This window comes from Aulostomus chinensis, chromosome 1, assembly GCF_037954235.1.
Source record: "Aulostomus chinensis isolate RoL2024-O1b breed Wild chromosome 1, RoL_Achi_v1.0, whole genome shotgun sequence".
NCBI lineage: Eukaryota > Metazoa > Chordata > Actinopteri > Syngnathiformes > Aulostomidae > Aulostomus > Aulostomus chinensis.
The window spans coordinates 18969739-18985670 of record NC_141320.1 but is presented as its reverse complement, the minus strand read 5'-3'; the positions used below and the strand labels follow the sequence as shown (position 1 = coordinate 18985670).

Below are 15932 nucleotides of genomic sequence, written 5' to 3'. Positions count from 1 at the left end.
AATTTTACAAACTATAAATGTGGAAATGATTCAAGAGATTAAGAGAACTGACTGATTTCCTTCAGTGTAAAGTAGACATCGAGCCTCAAGCAGGAATCCATCATGTACACAGTCGACCTAAAATTGTGAGTGCGTTTGAACATTTGTTGTTGTTTTGTTTTGTTGGGGCCAATATTGACATCTGTTGGTTTCAATTTTTGGACCACTTTCTATTTTATGGGTGTTCCTCACCAAAAGGTGGCAGTAAAGTGCTGCTGGTAGATCGTGCCACATCATCTGTTGAGGGCCTCTGCGATGAGGTCTTTCAGTCGTCCAATAGGAAGTTAGCATCTCCGAGATGAGGTCTTTCAGTAGTCCAACGGGAAGTTAGCATCTCCGAGATGAGGTCTTTCAGTAGTCCAACAGGAAGTTAGCATCTCCGAGATGAGGTCTTTCTATAGTCCAACAGGAAGTTAGCATCTCCGAGATGAGGTCTTTCAGTCGTCCAACAGGAAGTTAGCATCTCCAAGATGAGGTCTTTCAGTAGTTCAACAGGAAGTTAGCATCTCCGAGATGAGGTCTTTCAGTCGTCCAACAGGAAGTTAGCATCTCCAAGATGAGGTCTTTCTATAGTCCAACAGGAAGTTAGCATCTCACCACCTCTTTTTAACAGATCCACATTTCAAAACAACCAGGTTTATTTGGCTCCTTTCTTTTAGCAGAGGATGGTTTTGATCCATCAACCTCTGGGTTCTGGGCCCAGCACGCTTCCTCTGCTCCTCTCTGCTGTACCATTTATTAAACTGGCCTTGATTTAGTATTATTTATTTCTTTTATTATTATTATTAATTATTTTATTGACTTCACCCTGATAACCAGGAGGTAACCTGGTAGTCAGAGCAGCGGTGCTCAGGTCTGTGGACTCAGAGGAGGATTATGTCTGGATCTTTTTTCGTCCAACAGGAAGTTAGCATCTCAATCTTGTGCAGTTCTTTGTCAAGCTAGCAGCCATTCTTTTCACTGCCAAGCTAAAGTGACTTCTGTCAACAAAGGTCAACATACAAAAGGATATTTCTGCTGTCAGTTCAAGATTTTGATCAAACTCCTTTTTCAGAGCTGGAACCTTCCTCTTGTGTCAGCTTTCTGTTCCCATCTCCATGGTAACGGTCAGTTTTGACCCACGTCTCCAATCAGCTGTCAAATAAACTAACTCCTAACTAAACTCCTCCAGAAACATTCCCCTCTTGCTCTTCTTGGTTGAGCTCCACTCCTGGTGGATGTGGGTCCACAACACCAATGTTTCTATGCAGACTCATCAAGGATGCTGCAAAACACAAGAATCCACCCCAAGACTTTCTCTTCAACCATGTTGAGGTCTTCATGGCTGGGATGATGCAGGTTCTCTTTCTTATTTTCTTCTTTAAAAAGTCAGTCGTTTCATGTTAAATAATAAATGTTTATTAAAAAACAGTTGATCATCTTTTATTAATTACTGTTTTCTCTTTTGGTGTTCCAGTGTTCATTTATTGATCTAAACCTGATATTTAGACAATCAGACAGCACAAAAACAGAAAATGCCACCATAGCGTTGAAATTTTCTTTCATACAAATGTTGACTCTTTTTGTAGAAGCCCCTCCCCTCTGTAGGTCTGGTGGCGCAATGGACAACACGTCTGACTTTGGATCAGAAGATTCTAGGTTCAACTCCTGGCTCCGTTCAAACTTCATAAACAAAAGCTTTCAGACCTGAAGTGAGAACCACTGATCAAAGTCCCTGAAGTCCTCCCAGGTTCCCTCCTTGTCTGCTGGAAACATGAACACATGAATGATCCTGCTGCCTCTCATGTTAAGCTGCACTTGACAGTGACAGCAGGAGAACAAAAATCCCAGTGTGTCATCAACATTTCCTGTCAAATCAATGATAGAAGCTGTTGAGTTTCTGGATCAGAACAAGGAGAAAGGAGCCCCAATGAAACAGTGATGGTTCTTGATTCTGATTTTGTTCTTCACTCCTACACCAGAGAGTGAAAGTGTGGGCTGGCTGGGAGCAACTGCCTGCTTCAGAGTGGGAGGAGCCTCAGGACTTTCCAGTGAGAGCTGCAAACTTCCACCAGCGCCCAGTGCCAGCAGGTCTTCATGATGGAGCTGAGAAGAACACAACAACACCAGAGCACTGGAGAGGAGCACAACACTTCTTTGCTTCCTGGCCACTCTCATGTCTGTCTGTCCATCTGGAGCTGGGGGGAGGAGCTTCACATGTTTTTTATTTTCTTCAAAAGGGAATGACATGACTTCCTCTGTATTTTAGAATATGAACTACTAAAAATGTTCATGCCCAGTTTAAAGTTAGAATTAAACTGAAAATACAAAACTCTTCCCTCTTCAATCCTGTCACTCAGTGTTGTAAACTGTTTCAAACAAATTCTACTGTTCAACAGTTCAAGCGTTTCTAATGAAGCTGAATGTTCTCCTCTACTTTCCTCAATTGGGTTTCTTTCATGTCCTCCTGAGATCAAAGACAGAATTCTAGGTACAAATAAAGACACCATCAAAGCCCTGATGACATCATCATCAATTCTGTCTTTGATCTGTGTCTGTCCAGTTTGTCCTGAGTGGATCCAACAGTTTCCCATGGGAATCTCTGTCGTGGTGTCTCTCCTCCTGCTGTCTCCAACTCTCAGAGTGCTTCTACTGGTTTCTCTCCATCGTCCCTGTTGCTAGGCAGAGCACTGGTGAGGACTGAGGCCAGTGATGACATCACCTCCAGCTGAGACCTGCCAGGTGGTCCTGCTTCATTCGACTCTGCTGCCTCTGCCACTGCCCTGACTGGTGAGGCTGACAGCAGGTTCTCTCTCATCTAAACTCTCTGTTTACAATGGAGGCTGAAATCCTTGTGATTGGTGGTTCAATCATCAGGTCTGTTGAACTCCCAGGTGCCATCACCTGCTGTCTTCCTGGTGCCAAAGTTGTGGACATTATTGAACGTCTCCAGGACTCATCGATCTCCACCCCTCAGCTCACATCCTGATTATACAGGTGTGTGTGAATGACATCACGAAGAGGCAGCCAATCATACTTCATGACCAGCTTGAGTCTCTTGCTAGTTCAAATCAGAGTCTGGGTAAATTCTGTGTTTTTTCTGGCTCCATCTCTGCTCCTTCCAGAAGCAGGGAGCATTTCAGCCTCTTTCCAGTCTGCATGAATGCTGAAAGGCTTCTGTACTGTTTGGCTTTGCTGTTCCCTGCAGCTTGGACATCAGATTAGAACGAACCACACTCACTAACTCACCTGTTCTTAACCACTGAGAGCTGATTGGGTTAAACATGGAAAAACACTGACTCTCTATGAGGATGTTCTCCTTCCCTGTGTGGGTGGAGCCAAGAGAGTAAAAAGACTGTGAGACCCAGAAATCAGGGCTTCAACGACTCCATCAACTCCTAATCTAGCAGCTCTGCTGGGTCCAACTTTTTACAGAACATTTGACAGACCCGTGGAGCAGTGAGGACACACATGAGTTGATCACATGATCCACTGAAGCACCATTTTACCTGCCACTGAGGTCACCAACATGAGCTGGAGTTGGGACTCTTGAACTGAACCTGGGATCACAGCGACACCTACTGCTGCAAAATGGAACAGCAACACTGAACCCAAGTACAGGATTTCAGGGAGACTGATGGTCGCTGTTTGGGTTTTTGAAGAACAAGGAGGGCGTGGCTTCAAGCTGGATTCTCAGAGACTATTTCCCCAACCTCTGCATTGGCATCTACACTGTCATCCAGTCATGTGACTGAAGTCATCCAGTCATGTCAGTGATGTCACTCTGCAGGACTGTCACTGCCATCACATTATAGAAAAGAACCCAGACTCCACATTTCTGGGGCAGTTTTGGTCTTTAAACACTTGACAGTTCCAGGAGATTTAGTCTGGCTCAAGATCTTCAGATCAACCCAGGACAGAAGGCTATGACTCCATTGGATTGTATAGTTGGAGCATTCAGAGATCTGGTGGATCTCAGTAGGAGCTGTATTTATCCACTGAATGATCCTGGTCAATGTGATCCTGCTCCTCCATCTCTAAGGCTGACAGAGCAGGAGGACCTGACTGAGAAGAAAGCTGCACTTGAGCAGCTTCAGTCTCTGTGTGACAACACACAGGCAGAAAACCAGAATTTGAGGGAACAAGTTTCTCCTCTTGAACGTGAGAATAAAAGAGCAATCCAGGAGCTCCAGAACCTCACTGCTGTGGTGGCCAACCTCAAAACGGTCCAGGACAAGAACCAGACTCAGATAGAAGATCTGAACGCAACAGTCCACAGTCTTCAGTGTGAGGGGAGGAAGGTTGATGGAGAGAACAATGAGCTCAGAAAAGAGCTGACCCAGGTTCAGTCTCTGAGGGAGAGTGAACAGGTGGAGATGAAATGTCTTGAGGAAGACCTGACTGAGAAGAAAAGTGCACTTGATCAGCTTCAGTCTCTGTGTGACAAGAGATGGACAGAAAACCAGAATTTGTGGGGACAGGTTTCTAGTCTTGGACAAGAGAAGATTATTGCATATCAGCTGGTAGAGAACATGTCTGCCATGGTGGGCAACCTTGAATCTGTGAGGGAGGAGAACCAGGTTCAGATCAGAGACCTGAACACACAAGTCCACAATCTTCAGCTTGAGGTGAAGATGGTTTACAAGGAGAAGTGTGACCTCAAGTGTGAGCTCAACTCCATCCAGGCAGAGAAGAACAAAATGAGAGAAGAACTCACTGAGAAGAAGACGACTCTTGAACAGCTGAGATCCCAGAGTGAGGAGAGAGAGGCAGAAAATGGATGTTTGAGGAGACGAGTTTCTACTGCATCTCAGGAGACAGAGACCTTCACTGCTGAGTTGGCCCACCTTGAATCAAGGAAGGACCAGGACCCCACAAAGTGTGACAGTCTGAACGGTGAAGTTCAGAGTCTTCGATGTGCACTGAGAACACAAAAGAAGAAAAGGAACAGGGCTCAGAGGGAAATCCTGGGAAATCTTCATGATTTAAAAAGCTGTTTGAAAGAGGAAAATCATGACCTTCAAGTGAAGGTCCAGCAAACTTCTGAAGAGCAAACAGACTCTCCCCTACGTCCAGCCAGAGAAGAGCAAGCAGACTCTCCCCTACGTCCAGCCAGAGAAGAGCAAACAGACTCTCCCCTACGTCCAGCCAGAGAAGAGCAAACAGACTCTCCCCTACGTCCAGCCAGAGAAGAGCAAACAGACTCTCCCCTATGTCCAGCCAGAGAGGAGCAAGCAGACTCTCCCCTACGTCCAGCCAGAGAAGAGCAAGCAGACTCTCCCCTACGTCCAGCCAGAGAAGAGCAAGCAGACTCTCCCCTACGTCCAGCCAGAGAAGAGCAAACAGACTCTCCCCTACGTCCAGCCAGAGAAGAGCAAACAGACTCTCTCCTACGTCCAGCCAGAGAAGAGCAAGCAGACTCTCCCCTACGTCCAGCCAGAGAAGAGCAAGCAGAATCTCCCCTACGTCCAGCCAGAGAAGAGCAAACAGACACTCCCCTACGTCCAGCCAGAGAAGAGCAAACAGACTCTCCCCTATGTCCAGCCAGAGAAGAGCAAGCAGAATCTCCCCTACGTCCAGCCAGAGAAGAGCAAACAGACTCTCCCCTATGTCCAGCCAGAGAAGAGCAAGCAGAATCTCCCCTACGTCCAGCCAGAGAAGAGCAAACAGACTCTCCCCTACGTCCAGCCAGAGAAGAACAAGCAGACTCTCGCCTACGTCCAGCCAGAGAAGAGCAAACAGACTCTCCCCTACGTCCAGCCAGAGAAGAGCAAGCAGACTCTCCTCTACGTCCAGCCAGAGAAGAGCAAGCAGACTCTCCTCTACGTCCAGCCAGAGAAGAGCAAGCAGACGCTCTCATATGTTCTTCTGCAGAGGAGCGATGGGATTCTGCTGCATGTCCTGCAACTGAAAAGCAGAATGATGGGGGCACCCTGGAGACTGGACCTGCTATGGGTCAAACCAGAGGTCTACTGAGCCCTGTGACATCTGGTGTAGAAGATGCTCTGTTTATGTTCATAGTTTTTTCTTTGTGTGCTTTTCCTCAACTTTGTTTTCTTTGTTTGTTATATATGATGATACCTTGATCACCACAGCAGTTGATCCCAGCTTGATTAGCTGAGTGCTTTGCAGTCTAAAGCACTTTAGTGATACCTGTGGGGTCCCTTACTGAAGGAGAGTGAACCTTCCAGGTTGCAGCTCCTAGACTCTGGAATGCTCTCCCACTGGACATGAGGACGCTGTGGACACCTTTAGAAAGAAGCTAAAGACCCATTTGTTTAGTAATATTATTGTTCATGATGGAATTGTCCCTCTGTACCTGCCCACACAGGTCAAGAGGTCAAATGATTCCCTGTTTAAAACAGCTCTTCCATCACATGGATGTGCATCCCAACAGTCAGAGCTCACAGATGCTCCTATTCCCTCCAGTGTGAGGCACTACGAGTGACTGATGAGGGTCAGGGGGGTCAGGCTAGTCCAGATAGTGGGTCTGAATGAGGTTGTTAGGGAGGGATAAGGTAGTGGCAGAGTTCAGGCTGTAGTTGTGCTCCAACAGTTGAGACAGGGCAGGACAAAAAATGACCTCCTGATGGCGTTAGGAGTGATTCTTACAAGAACCAATCAGTGACAGTGGGTGGTGACCTGCTCATGTGACGCTTGTGTTGATGATTACTGCGTCTCCTCCATGCTCATTTATCATGAATGAATCCCTCTGAGTAAAACACCTGATGACTCCTGAGTTGTTTCACAAAATGTGTGTGTGTGTGTGTGTGTGTGTGTGTGTGCAATAACTACAAGTTATCTATGTATAGATCAAACAATTATTCATCAGTTGGATACATTGACAGTGGAAGTTCAGGTTTCCTGTAATTCAGTTTGCAGACGACACAGAAAACTGCCCCTGACCCCTCCCCTCATTCTGGAGGCTTTAACATGAAAATGAAAATGCTGACAGACACAAATGCAAATCAGGGTATTTGACCAGAGGTGACATATTTTTTAATGCTTTTCTTGTTATATTTGTTATATATGTTCTGTATGGTTATATTTGTTATGGTTGTTATGGAGTTTAAGGTTATTATCTCTGTTTCTTGTGTCTTTGTCTTTGTTGTCCTGCCATTCGTCCGTCCTGGATTTTTGACCTTGGTTGCAGGAAGCCTGTGACCTCAACTCCTTTTTCTGTGTTGCTGAACGTAGAGCCTTGCTTCATTGTGCTCGCTAAAGTGTGATCCTCCCTGCTAATTCCTTATTTCGTTGACTAATTACCCACCAAAAATTAATACCTAATTGCTTTATTTGGCTGAAGTTTAAAAGACCGTCATTCTGGTAGCAACAGTCTTTCTGCCTTGTAAACACGCTAAGCTAACGATGGCTTCTCCCTCTTGTTCTCCTCTCTCCTGCTCAGAGTGCCACATGTTTTGTCCCTCCTCTGCCTCCTTTAGTGATACTGATAAGTGTGTTAAATGTAGTTTTTTGTTGTGTTGGAGGTGAGGCTTAGCGAGGTTGAATTGGACCTGCAGCGGCTCTGCACCAAAGCTGCGAGAGCTAGCCAGCCATCACTAGCTGGTGCAGACCACCTTAGCTTAGCGCCTAGCTTAGGCCCAACTAGCGCTCCCCCAGAAGCTCCCAAGGATCTGGGAGAGTGCCAAGAAAAGTTGGGCCTAAGCTAGGATGTGCTTGCTCATGAAGAATTGTTGGGTGTAAATTCATTTAAGGAGTGTTGAACTGGACCTGTTCTACTTGTAAAGTGTAACTTTTGTTGTTATTTGGTGCTTTACAGGGTTATGACTTGACTTCATTGCAGCTTTGACCTGAGGAGGTGTTCATTCACATCTCAGTAACAGGGGACACTTTATCACACCAGTGGACAAACATCAGCATTCATCACCCAGCAGCTCCTCTGATCAACAGAACAAGTTATGATTGAATGAGCGTCACCAGTTGAAGCTTCTCTGGTTGACCAATGTAATGGAGACCAAGGGTTCCATGACATAAATGATTAATTGAAGGTAGCATTTGTCTTGGTATTAACAGTTTATGTAAATTAGAGGCACACACACATGTTAATGGTCAGGTTTATTGAATCAGCAAACAAGTGAAACATTTTCTATGCCATGTGTTCCAGGGAGGGACCTGGGAAGCACAGGGGGACCGGCCATCCTGCCTGTGGACAATGAAGACCCCAGTGTCAGTCAGTGGGAATCACTGTGCAAGGCCTGGTATTTAGTGTTGATCAGGTTTGTCTCATGTAAATGTGGCAGTTTCAGTCGTCACGTCAGTCCTCACCTCTTCCTGGTGGTTTCCTTCAAGGGGGTGGAGCCAAAAGGGGAGAGTGGCCCAAGGAAGCTCCTTAAGAGCTGTAGGTGCAAACCTTTGCTCCCAGATTGGAGGGGGGGGGGGGTACTGATTGTAGAGCCTGGTTGTGGTTCATTTTATTTGCTCTTTTAGCAGAGGATGGTTTCAATCCATTGATCTCTGGGTTCTGGGCCCAGCTCTCTTCTGCTGAGCCACTCTGCTGGAGCAGGATTGTCAAAAGAAGAGGGATCTGAATTTCAAATGTTTCACATTGATAGGCTCCAGCCCACCCCCCACCCCACCCCCCTCACCCCTCCCACACACACAACCCTAAACAGGATAAGTGGAAGAAAATGGATGGATCGATGTTTCCCAGTTTGGTCATGACATTCCCTTTTTTTTAACCTGTCCTGTTCAGGAAATGGAAATGGAAATTTAGCTGCTATGGTGAATCAGAAAAACCTTTTGAAGTCTACTTTTGCTTCAGTCAGAAAGTGGACTGTTGTTAACTCTCACAATGGTTGGTGATTGTGGAGGAAGACAAAATCCTTATGAACCTCTTTTTAACAGACACACATTTCTAAAGATGCAGGTTCATTTTATTTTTCTTCTTTTAGCAGAGGATGGTTTTGATCCATCAACCTCTGGGTTATGGGCCCAGCACGCTTCCTCTGCACCACTCTGCTCTACCATTGACTGAACAGTCCTTGTTTTAGGACAGCATTCTCTGTCTTTGTCTCTGCCCTGCTCTCCTGCTCTCTTTCCCCCCAATCGGTCAAAGCAGAAGGCCGTCCCCACTGATCCTGGATCTGCTCAACGTTCCTGCCTGTGAAAAGGAAGGTTTTCATCACCACTGTTGCAGGATGTGTTTGCTGGTGGAGAATTGTTGGGTGTAGATTCATTGAAGGAGTTTGGTGCTGGACCTGCTCTACTAGTAAAGAGTCATGAGAGAACTTTGTTGTGACTTGACTTGACACACACACACACACACACACACACACACACACAATCCTAAACAGGATAAGTGGAAGAAAATGGATGGATGGATGTTTCCCAGTGTGGCTCTGCAGCAGGAGGTCTTGTAGAAACAGGGACTGACCTGACACCAGCTCCCTCTGGAACAATGGTTCATTCATTCATCGGTGCCAGGAGGCCTAAAAACACAAAACACCAATTCAATCCAGGACCTTGGAGCCTAAACTGAAACTCCATCACCCGGTGGCTCTGCTGGGGCTCCCACAGGTGAGTGAGGCTGAGCTCCAGTCTGCTCTGAGGAGTCAGCAGACATCTGCACCACTCAGAGGTTTGGTTGGTGTCTTTGACAAAATCCCAACAAACTCAAATCCTGTTGAATCAGGAAGTTCTAGTTGAACTCTCATCCACGTCACATGACCAAGAAAACCTCCTCTTTCATTCAGACCAGAACAGACAAACATAGAAACATTGACACCACAGGTGGGCACCGTCAACTTAAAGCACGTTAAAATGGCAAAATATGAGGCCATGCATGCATTTATTATGCAAAATATTTGATACTTTATTGATAATAAGGATTCCAAGAAACTTTCTAAAACCAGGCCGACCTGTGCCGTGTGCTAGCCTATGGAAACAAACAGACCCAGGATCAGATATAGAGGTTCAGGTTCTGGATGGTTCTGGTTGGTTCCTGCAGTAATTGAGGCAGTTAAAGGCATATATATCCAAGTGTGTGTGTGTGTGTGTGTGTGTGTGTGTGTGTGTGTTTGTGTGTGTTTAGATGTGTGTGTGTCAAAAACTGACCCACTTCTTTTGCCAACATGAGCCCACAGTGGTGGTGTCTCTAAAGAGGTGGAGCTCTGTCCTTCACCTGCTAGGTTCCAGCAGGCAGCTCAGGTCTAGTTTTCTTCACTGAGCCTCCATGATGAGTTTCCTCTGAGAAGTTCTTGTCCAAGGTCCCAGCTGGTAAAACCATTGTCACCAGTGATACTGGGACCCTGCAGTCCAGTGGTCTTATCAGGACCACACTGGACCTGCCGTCTTTGTTTGTTGTGTTGTTGTGCAATGTGAGAGAACGTGACAGACCATTTTATACCAAAGAAAGGCTGCGTGTGTGTGTGTGTGTGTGTGTGTGTGTGTGTAACCATGTTAAACTCTTTTAAATAAATGTTTCAACCTGCTATTATTTGGATGCTGTATGATTCCTGCAACCCCAGACTAACTCAGGTGTTCGTACTGCAACCTAAAGTATGGTGATGAGGAGAATGATGAACAATCCACAAGGTGATCAGAAAATAAGAAATGGATTCAGGAACAACAAACCCATCTCTGAACATGTGATTGAAACATGTGAGTGGGACTGGCAGAACCTGGCTTTACCTCAAAGTGTCTCATCCAGAGATCTGTGACAGGCGTCTGCTGTGGAGGGTCAGTCTGTCCGTCCACATTCAGATCATCGATGCAGCGACTCTGCTAGGATCAAACTACTCAGGATGAAACAGACCAATGTTGACATCAAGTAGCAACTCAGCAGCTGATCAACAGAGTCCTCAGCACCAGTAGAGCCTGGTCCTGGTCCCTGGGGGGCTCCAACCACCAGCCTCTCTGTTAACAGCCGAGCGCCACAGAGACTCTGAGTCTCCTGCTGTTCATGAAGAGTTTTCAGGCTAAATTCAGTGTGTGAGGTCCACACTGCACATTTGAGGGACCATGAAGGACAGAGGAGAGTCTGACTGTCATGGTGAAAGCCTTCAGCACTAGAACTGAAACAGCCCCACCATCTTAACCCCCCCAGACCAAACATCATCGTCCAGCCTCCAACCAGAGGTCCATCAGTTATCATGGAGCCACAGGTGGAGTCTGGATTCTTTTCTAGAATGAGACGGCAGTGACAGTCCTGCCAAGTGACATCACTGACATGAATGGATGACCTCAGTCATGACTGGATGACTTCAGTCACATGACTGGATGACCTCAGTCACGTGACTGAAGTCATCCAGTCACGTGACTGGATGACTTCAGTCACGTGACTGGATGACTTCAGTCACATGACTTCAGTGCCAAACAGTGCACACTGGTGCCTACCAGTCAAAACCACCTCAGACTGTATCATTCTATATGCTTGGCTGTAGTGTGTGTGTGTGTGTGTGTGTGTGTGTGTGTGTGTGTGTGTGTGTGTGTGTGTTTTTAAAAAGGCAAAAAAGTCTTTTTTTCAGCAACAGAACTTTAATACAAACACAAAATGAAAAGCAGAACAAGCCAGAACCCAAAATATGGATTTACAGAGGAAGCGTGCTGGGCCCAGAACCCAGAGGTGGATGGATCAAAACCATCCTCTGCTAGAAGAAGGGAACAAAATAAACCTGGTTGTTTTGAAATGTGAATCTGTTGAAGAGGGTGGAAATGGTGAGGGAGTCAGTTGTTCCTTTTGTTTTATGACAGAGACCTCATTGTTAACTAAATCATTTTAATTCTTTACTTGAAGATTCACGCTTTTTCGCTCAAAATGTTTGACAACTTCCTCCATGCTGGTGCCCCATCACACACAACAGGTGCACTTGTCCTCTTTTCTCCTCTGACCCTCAAACATTCACTGTCTTCCAGTGAACGTCCAATTGTCCTCTGAAATAAGACATGAATCTTTCCCTGCTGAGACTCCTGATCTCTGACTGTCACTAGCATGTGCTAGCAGAATACAGCACTCCTTCTTCATGATCAGTCTTTGTCTCTGACCAGCTGTCCTGCTCTCTTTCCTCCTACCAGTCAAAGCAGACATCTTCACCTACTGATCCTGGATCTGCTGCCCGTTCCTGCCTGGTAAAAGAAGGAACCAGCACCTGGTTCTACAGGCTGAATTAACTCCAGGATGTTGCCCCAGCTGGCACCAGGTGCTGACCCAGGTCCTGCATGGGAGATACTGTCAGTTCTGTTCTGCCCTGCTCACAACCACAGGCTGGTGTTGAGGCCTGCAGCAACCAGGGCCCCAGTCACCAAGAGTATAAAGGCTGGTCATTGTGGCAGTGGGAGGAGTCAAAATGAAGACAGACCAATGTGAGCAGGACGTTCCTGGAGAAGTCAGAAGAACTTGACCATGTTTCCTACAGTACCCAGGAGGCCTGGTAGTTGTTGAAGGAAGCTCCAAAAGCAAAGAGCAGACAGCAGGACATCAAAAGAAAAGATCCAGACACTAAAACTACAAGTAGAAACAAGAAGAAATACTAAAAGCTTTGGAAAGATACTACAAGGTTGGATATACATTATTATATACACTACTATTCTCATTGACTCCTAAAGAGGGACAGGAAACATTAGAATGTGGATCAGATCAGCTGATTTCAGTGTTGAGTCCATCCCTCCATCCACTTTCTGTTCTATCCTTTAAGGGTCATGGAGGGGGGGGGGGCGATCCCAGGTGACATTGTTCAAGAGGCAGGGTTCACCCTGGACAGGTCACCAGTCCATCAGGAGAAATGAGGTGGTCGGTATCATGCAACCTAAACTAAAACATTAGTCAGATCAAATTCAGATTAAAGCAAGAGTCTCCAGATCAAAGTCAGAATTCCTGATGATGCCATCAGGGCTTTGACAGTAGCTAGAATTCTGTCTTTGATCTCAGGAGGACATGAAAGAAACACAATTTAGAAAAGTATATGAGACCACGGCAGCATGATGGTGCAGTGGTGAGCACTGTGGCCTCACAGCAAGAAGGTTCTGGATTTGAGTCCAGGCTCGGGTGCAGAATCTGCATGTTCTCCCCGTGCATGCGTGGGTTCTCTCTGGGTACTCCGGCTTCTTCCCACCGTCCAAAGACATGTAATTTGGGATGAGGCTGATTGGACACTCTAAATTGACTGTAGATGTGAGTGTGAATGGTTTTGGCGACCTGTCCAGGGTGAACCCCGCCTCTGGCCCGTAGATGCTGGGATAGGCTCCAGCCCCCTCGACCATCAACGTGGGTGTTTTGTTAACTGCATGCCACATGAAATTATTATTGGTCACTTTCCTAGCAACAGTCTCACAGCATCAAGACAAGAACACTTCTACTTTTGATGTTGACAGTTTGTTCAACACTAAGCTTCATCCAGTACCATGTTGTCAAACACTGGAACCTCCACAGCACCTGAACAGGGACTTGAACCCTGGACCCTCAGATTAAAAGTCTGATGCTCTACCGTCTGAGCTCCTCAGGCTCTTTCTACAGCATTGAGACAGGAACAGAAACACCTGTGAAGGTCAAACTGATGCTTTCTTGACTTGTTCAGTCCTCCATGTTGAAGTCCACCATGCTTTTGATTGGCTCTGATTCTCTGTGGCAAAATCCAACAAGAGGCTCCAAAAATGTCCTGAATGTCACAAGAATGCACAGGACAAGATGTTAGTTTCCTTCATGTCTGCAGTTCCTCCACTGGAAAGTAAAGTCAATGCTGCTCCTCTGCTGAAACCTGGGATCGGACCAGGGACCTTTAGATCTTCAGTCTAAGGCTCTCCCAACTGAGCTGGTTCAGTTCTGAGTGAGGGCCCTGCTTCTCTCATTTATAATCTCTTCCACCCTCACTAGAATTTAGAGAGGATTGGAGCTTCTGAAGTCCTGACACAAATCAAACCAGGGACTTTGAACTACACAGTGAAGGAGTTGGTCATCAAGGTCGATGGCAGCTTCTTAAGTTCTAGCTTTGATCAAATAAAAGAAATGTAAATGAATTCAACATTGATTGCGTTTCCCTCCTTTCTTTGGTGCAAGGAACTGAGGACTGGAGCTCTAAGTTTTCCAGTTCCTACATCAGTGAATGGACTTTCTGTGCTGCAAGGAGCCAAAGCTACAAAGGAGGATTACAGTTTGTCCTTGCAGGAGTCAGTGACTTAATAGAGTCTAACAAAGGGTTGAACCTGAATGAGACAGTCACCCTTCAACATGGGGCCATGGCAGAGTGAACCAAGAACACTACAATGGGGGTGAGAGTGGAGCCATGATGGATTCACAGTTCATCACCTCCACCATCATGTGGACCACCTGATCACCTCTCCCTCAACCTCTAAATAACTCATTCCCTGACCGGGAATCGAACCCGGGCCGCGGCGGTGAGAGCGCCAAATCCTAGCCACTAGACCATCAGGGACCACACTGAGCTCTCCAACAACAGAGACTATAGACAGTGACTCAAGAACACAGGACTCTGTGGTCTCAGCTTGAGATACAGAGGGTCCACCAAGACCACCAGACACCTCAGCCCCCTAAAGACAGTCCACCCCCAGGATCAGCTTCTATCACTCAGTGGTCCAGAACCATGATGAAGCCTGATCAGGAATGTGAGCAAAGCTCTTGGAACAGGCCTGCTGCCACCACAACTAAGATCCTGCAGGTCACTAGAAACTCCAGTTTCCAGCTGACAAGTGGACTTTCCTCTGATCTGTGGTGGTGCTGAGTTTAGCAAACATCTCCAACAAGAAGATGAAGGAGGCCATCAACTCCTCCAAGCTCAACATCTATACTGGCTTTACTGGGAGATCAGGAGGTCAAAGCAGATCTCCACCCTCCACCTCAGATGGTTTCTACTCACAGAGATGAGGGACCAGTTCAAACCAGCTCCCTGGAGCTCCCTTAAGCCATTGTCCCCCTCAGCTAACATCTGGATCTGGACCTGCACCGGTGCTGACTTGTGTCTTGAGTCCCCAGAGTTTGTTGAACCAGAGAAGCTTCAACTGGTGACGGTCGTACAACCAAGCGTGAAGGTGAGCCTGCATTGTCTGATCTGGAGCTAACAGGAATTAGCAAGTTAGCGACTGTTCTAGAGTTGCTGCTGAGTTGAATTTGAATTTATTTGTTGAAAGGTTCCAGTTTCTATGAGGTCAGGGAAGATTGGTGTGGATCCAAAGGTCCCTGGTTGGATTCCCACCTCTCACAGAGGACCTGATGCTTCACGTGAGCTGTGGGATTGGTCTTTACTGCTGAGACAGAAAGAATCCTCCCACATTGGCTTCTTTTAACTGTCAACATTGGTTTGGCTCATTGGAACATTTTCAAACCCTGGTTGCTCAGATTTTACATTAATTTGATCATGACTTTAGACAAATGTTCTGTTTATTAATTAAATAATCACTTCAGTTATGAATTTAGTGAGTCAACCAGACTTGGTCAATGATAAAAGTCAGTCTGGTTATTATTCAGTTTCCAGTCAGTAGGGACACACACACACACACACACACACACACACACACACACACACACACACACACACACAGCCTGTCTTCAGTATAAAATGGTCTGTCACGTTCTCTCATGTTGGAAGATTTCTCTGACTTCATTGTGAATACAGAGATTCTTCATCTGCCACCTGAGTCTTGATCCACTGATTCCTCTGATCCACCTCTTTCTGCTCCAACAAGGCTGACATGGATCAGGTGGGTCCATGTCAGCCAATCAGGAGGTTTCTCCTCTCAGTTAATTTTCTTCATCCCAGTTTAGATTGATTCTCCTCAGCCTGATGAAGGAGCATCTGATCAGGTGTTTGGCTGCTTGTTGGTTGTAATTCCATAGATTTTAATCTCAGATGTTATAGAATTAAGAATGCAATGGCAGTCCTGCCAAGTGACATCACTGACATGACAGGATGACCCAGTCATGTGACTGAAGGAGCTGAGAGCTT

At 46.2% G+C, this 15932-nt stretch overlaps 1 non-coding gene across 1 annotated transcript; it reads right to left on the bottom strand.

Annotated features, from left to right (window-relative positions):
• Positions 1-14333: 14333 nt before the first annotated feature.
• trnae-cuc (transfer RNA glutamic acid (anticodon CUC)) lies at positions 14334-14405 on the bottom strand. Its single transcript has one exon. It is a non-coding gene; the product is annotated as a tRNA-Glu (tRNA).
• Positions 14406-15932: the final 1527 nt, after the last annotated feature.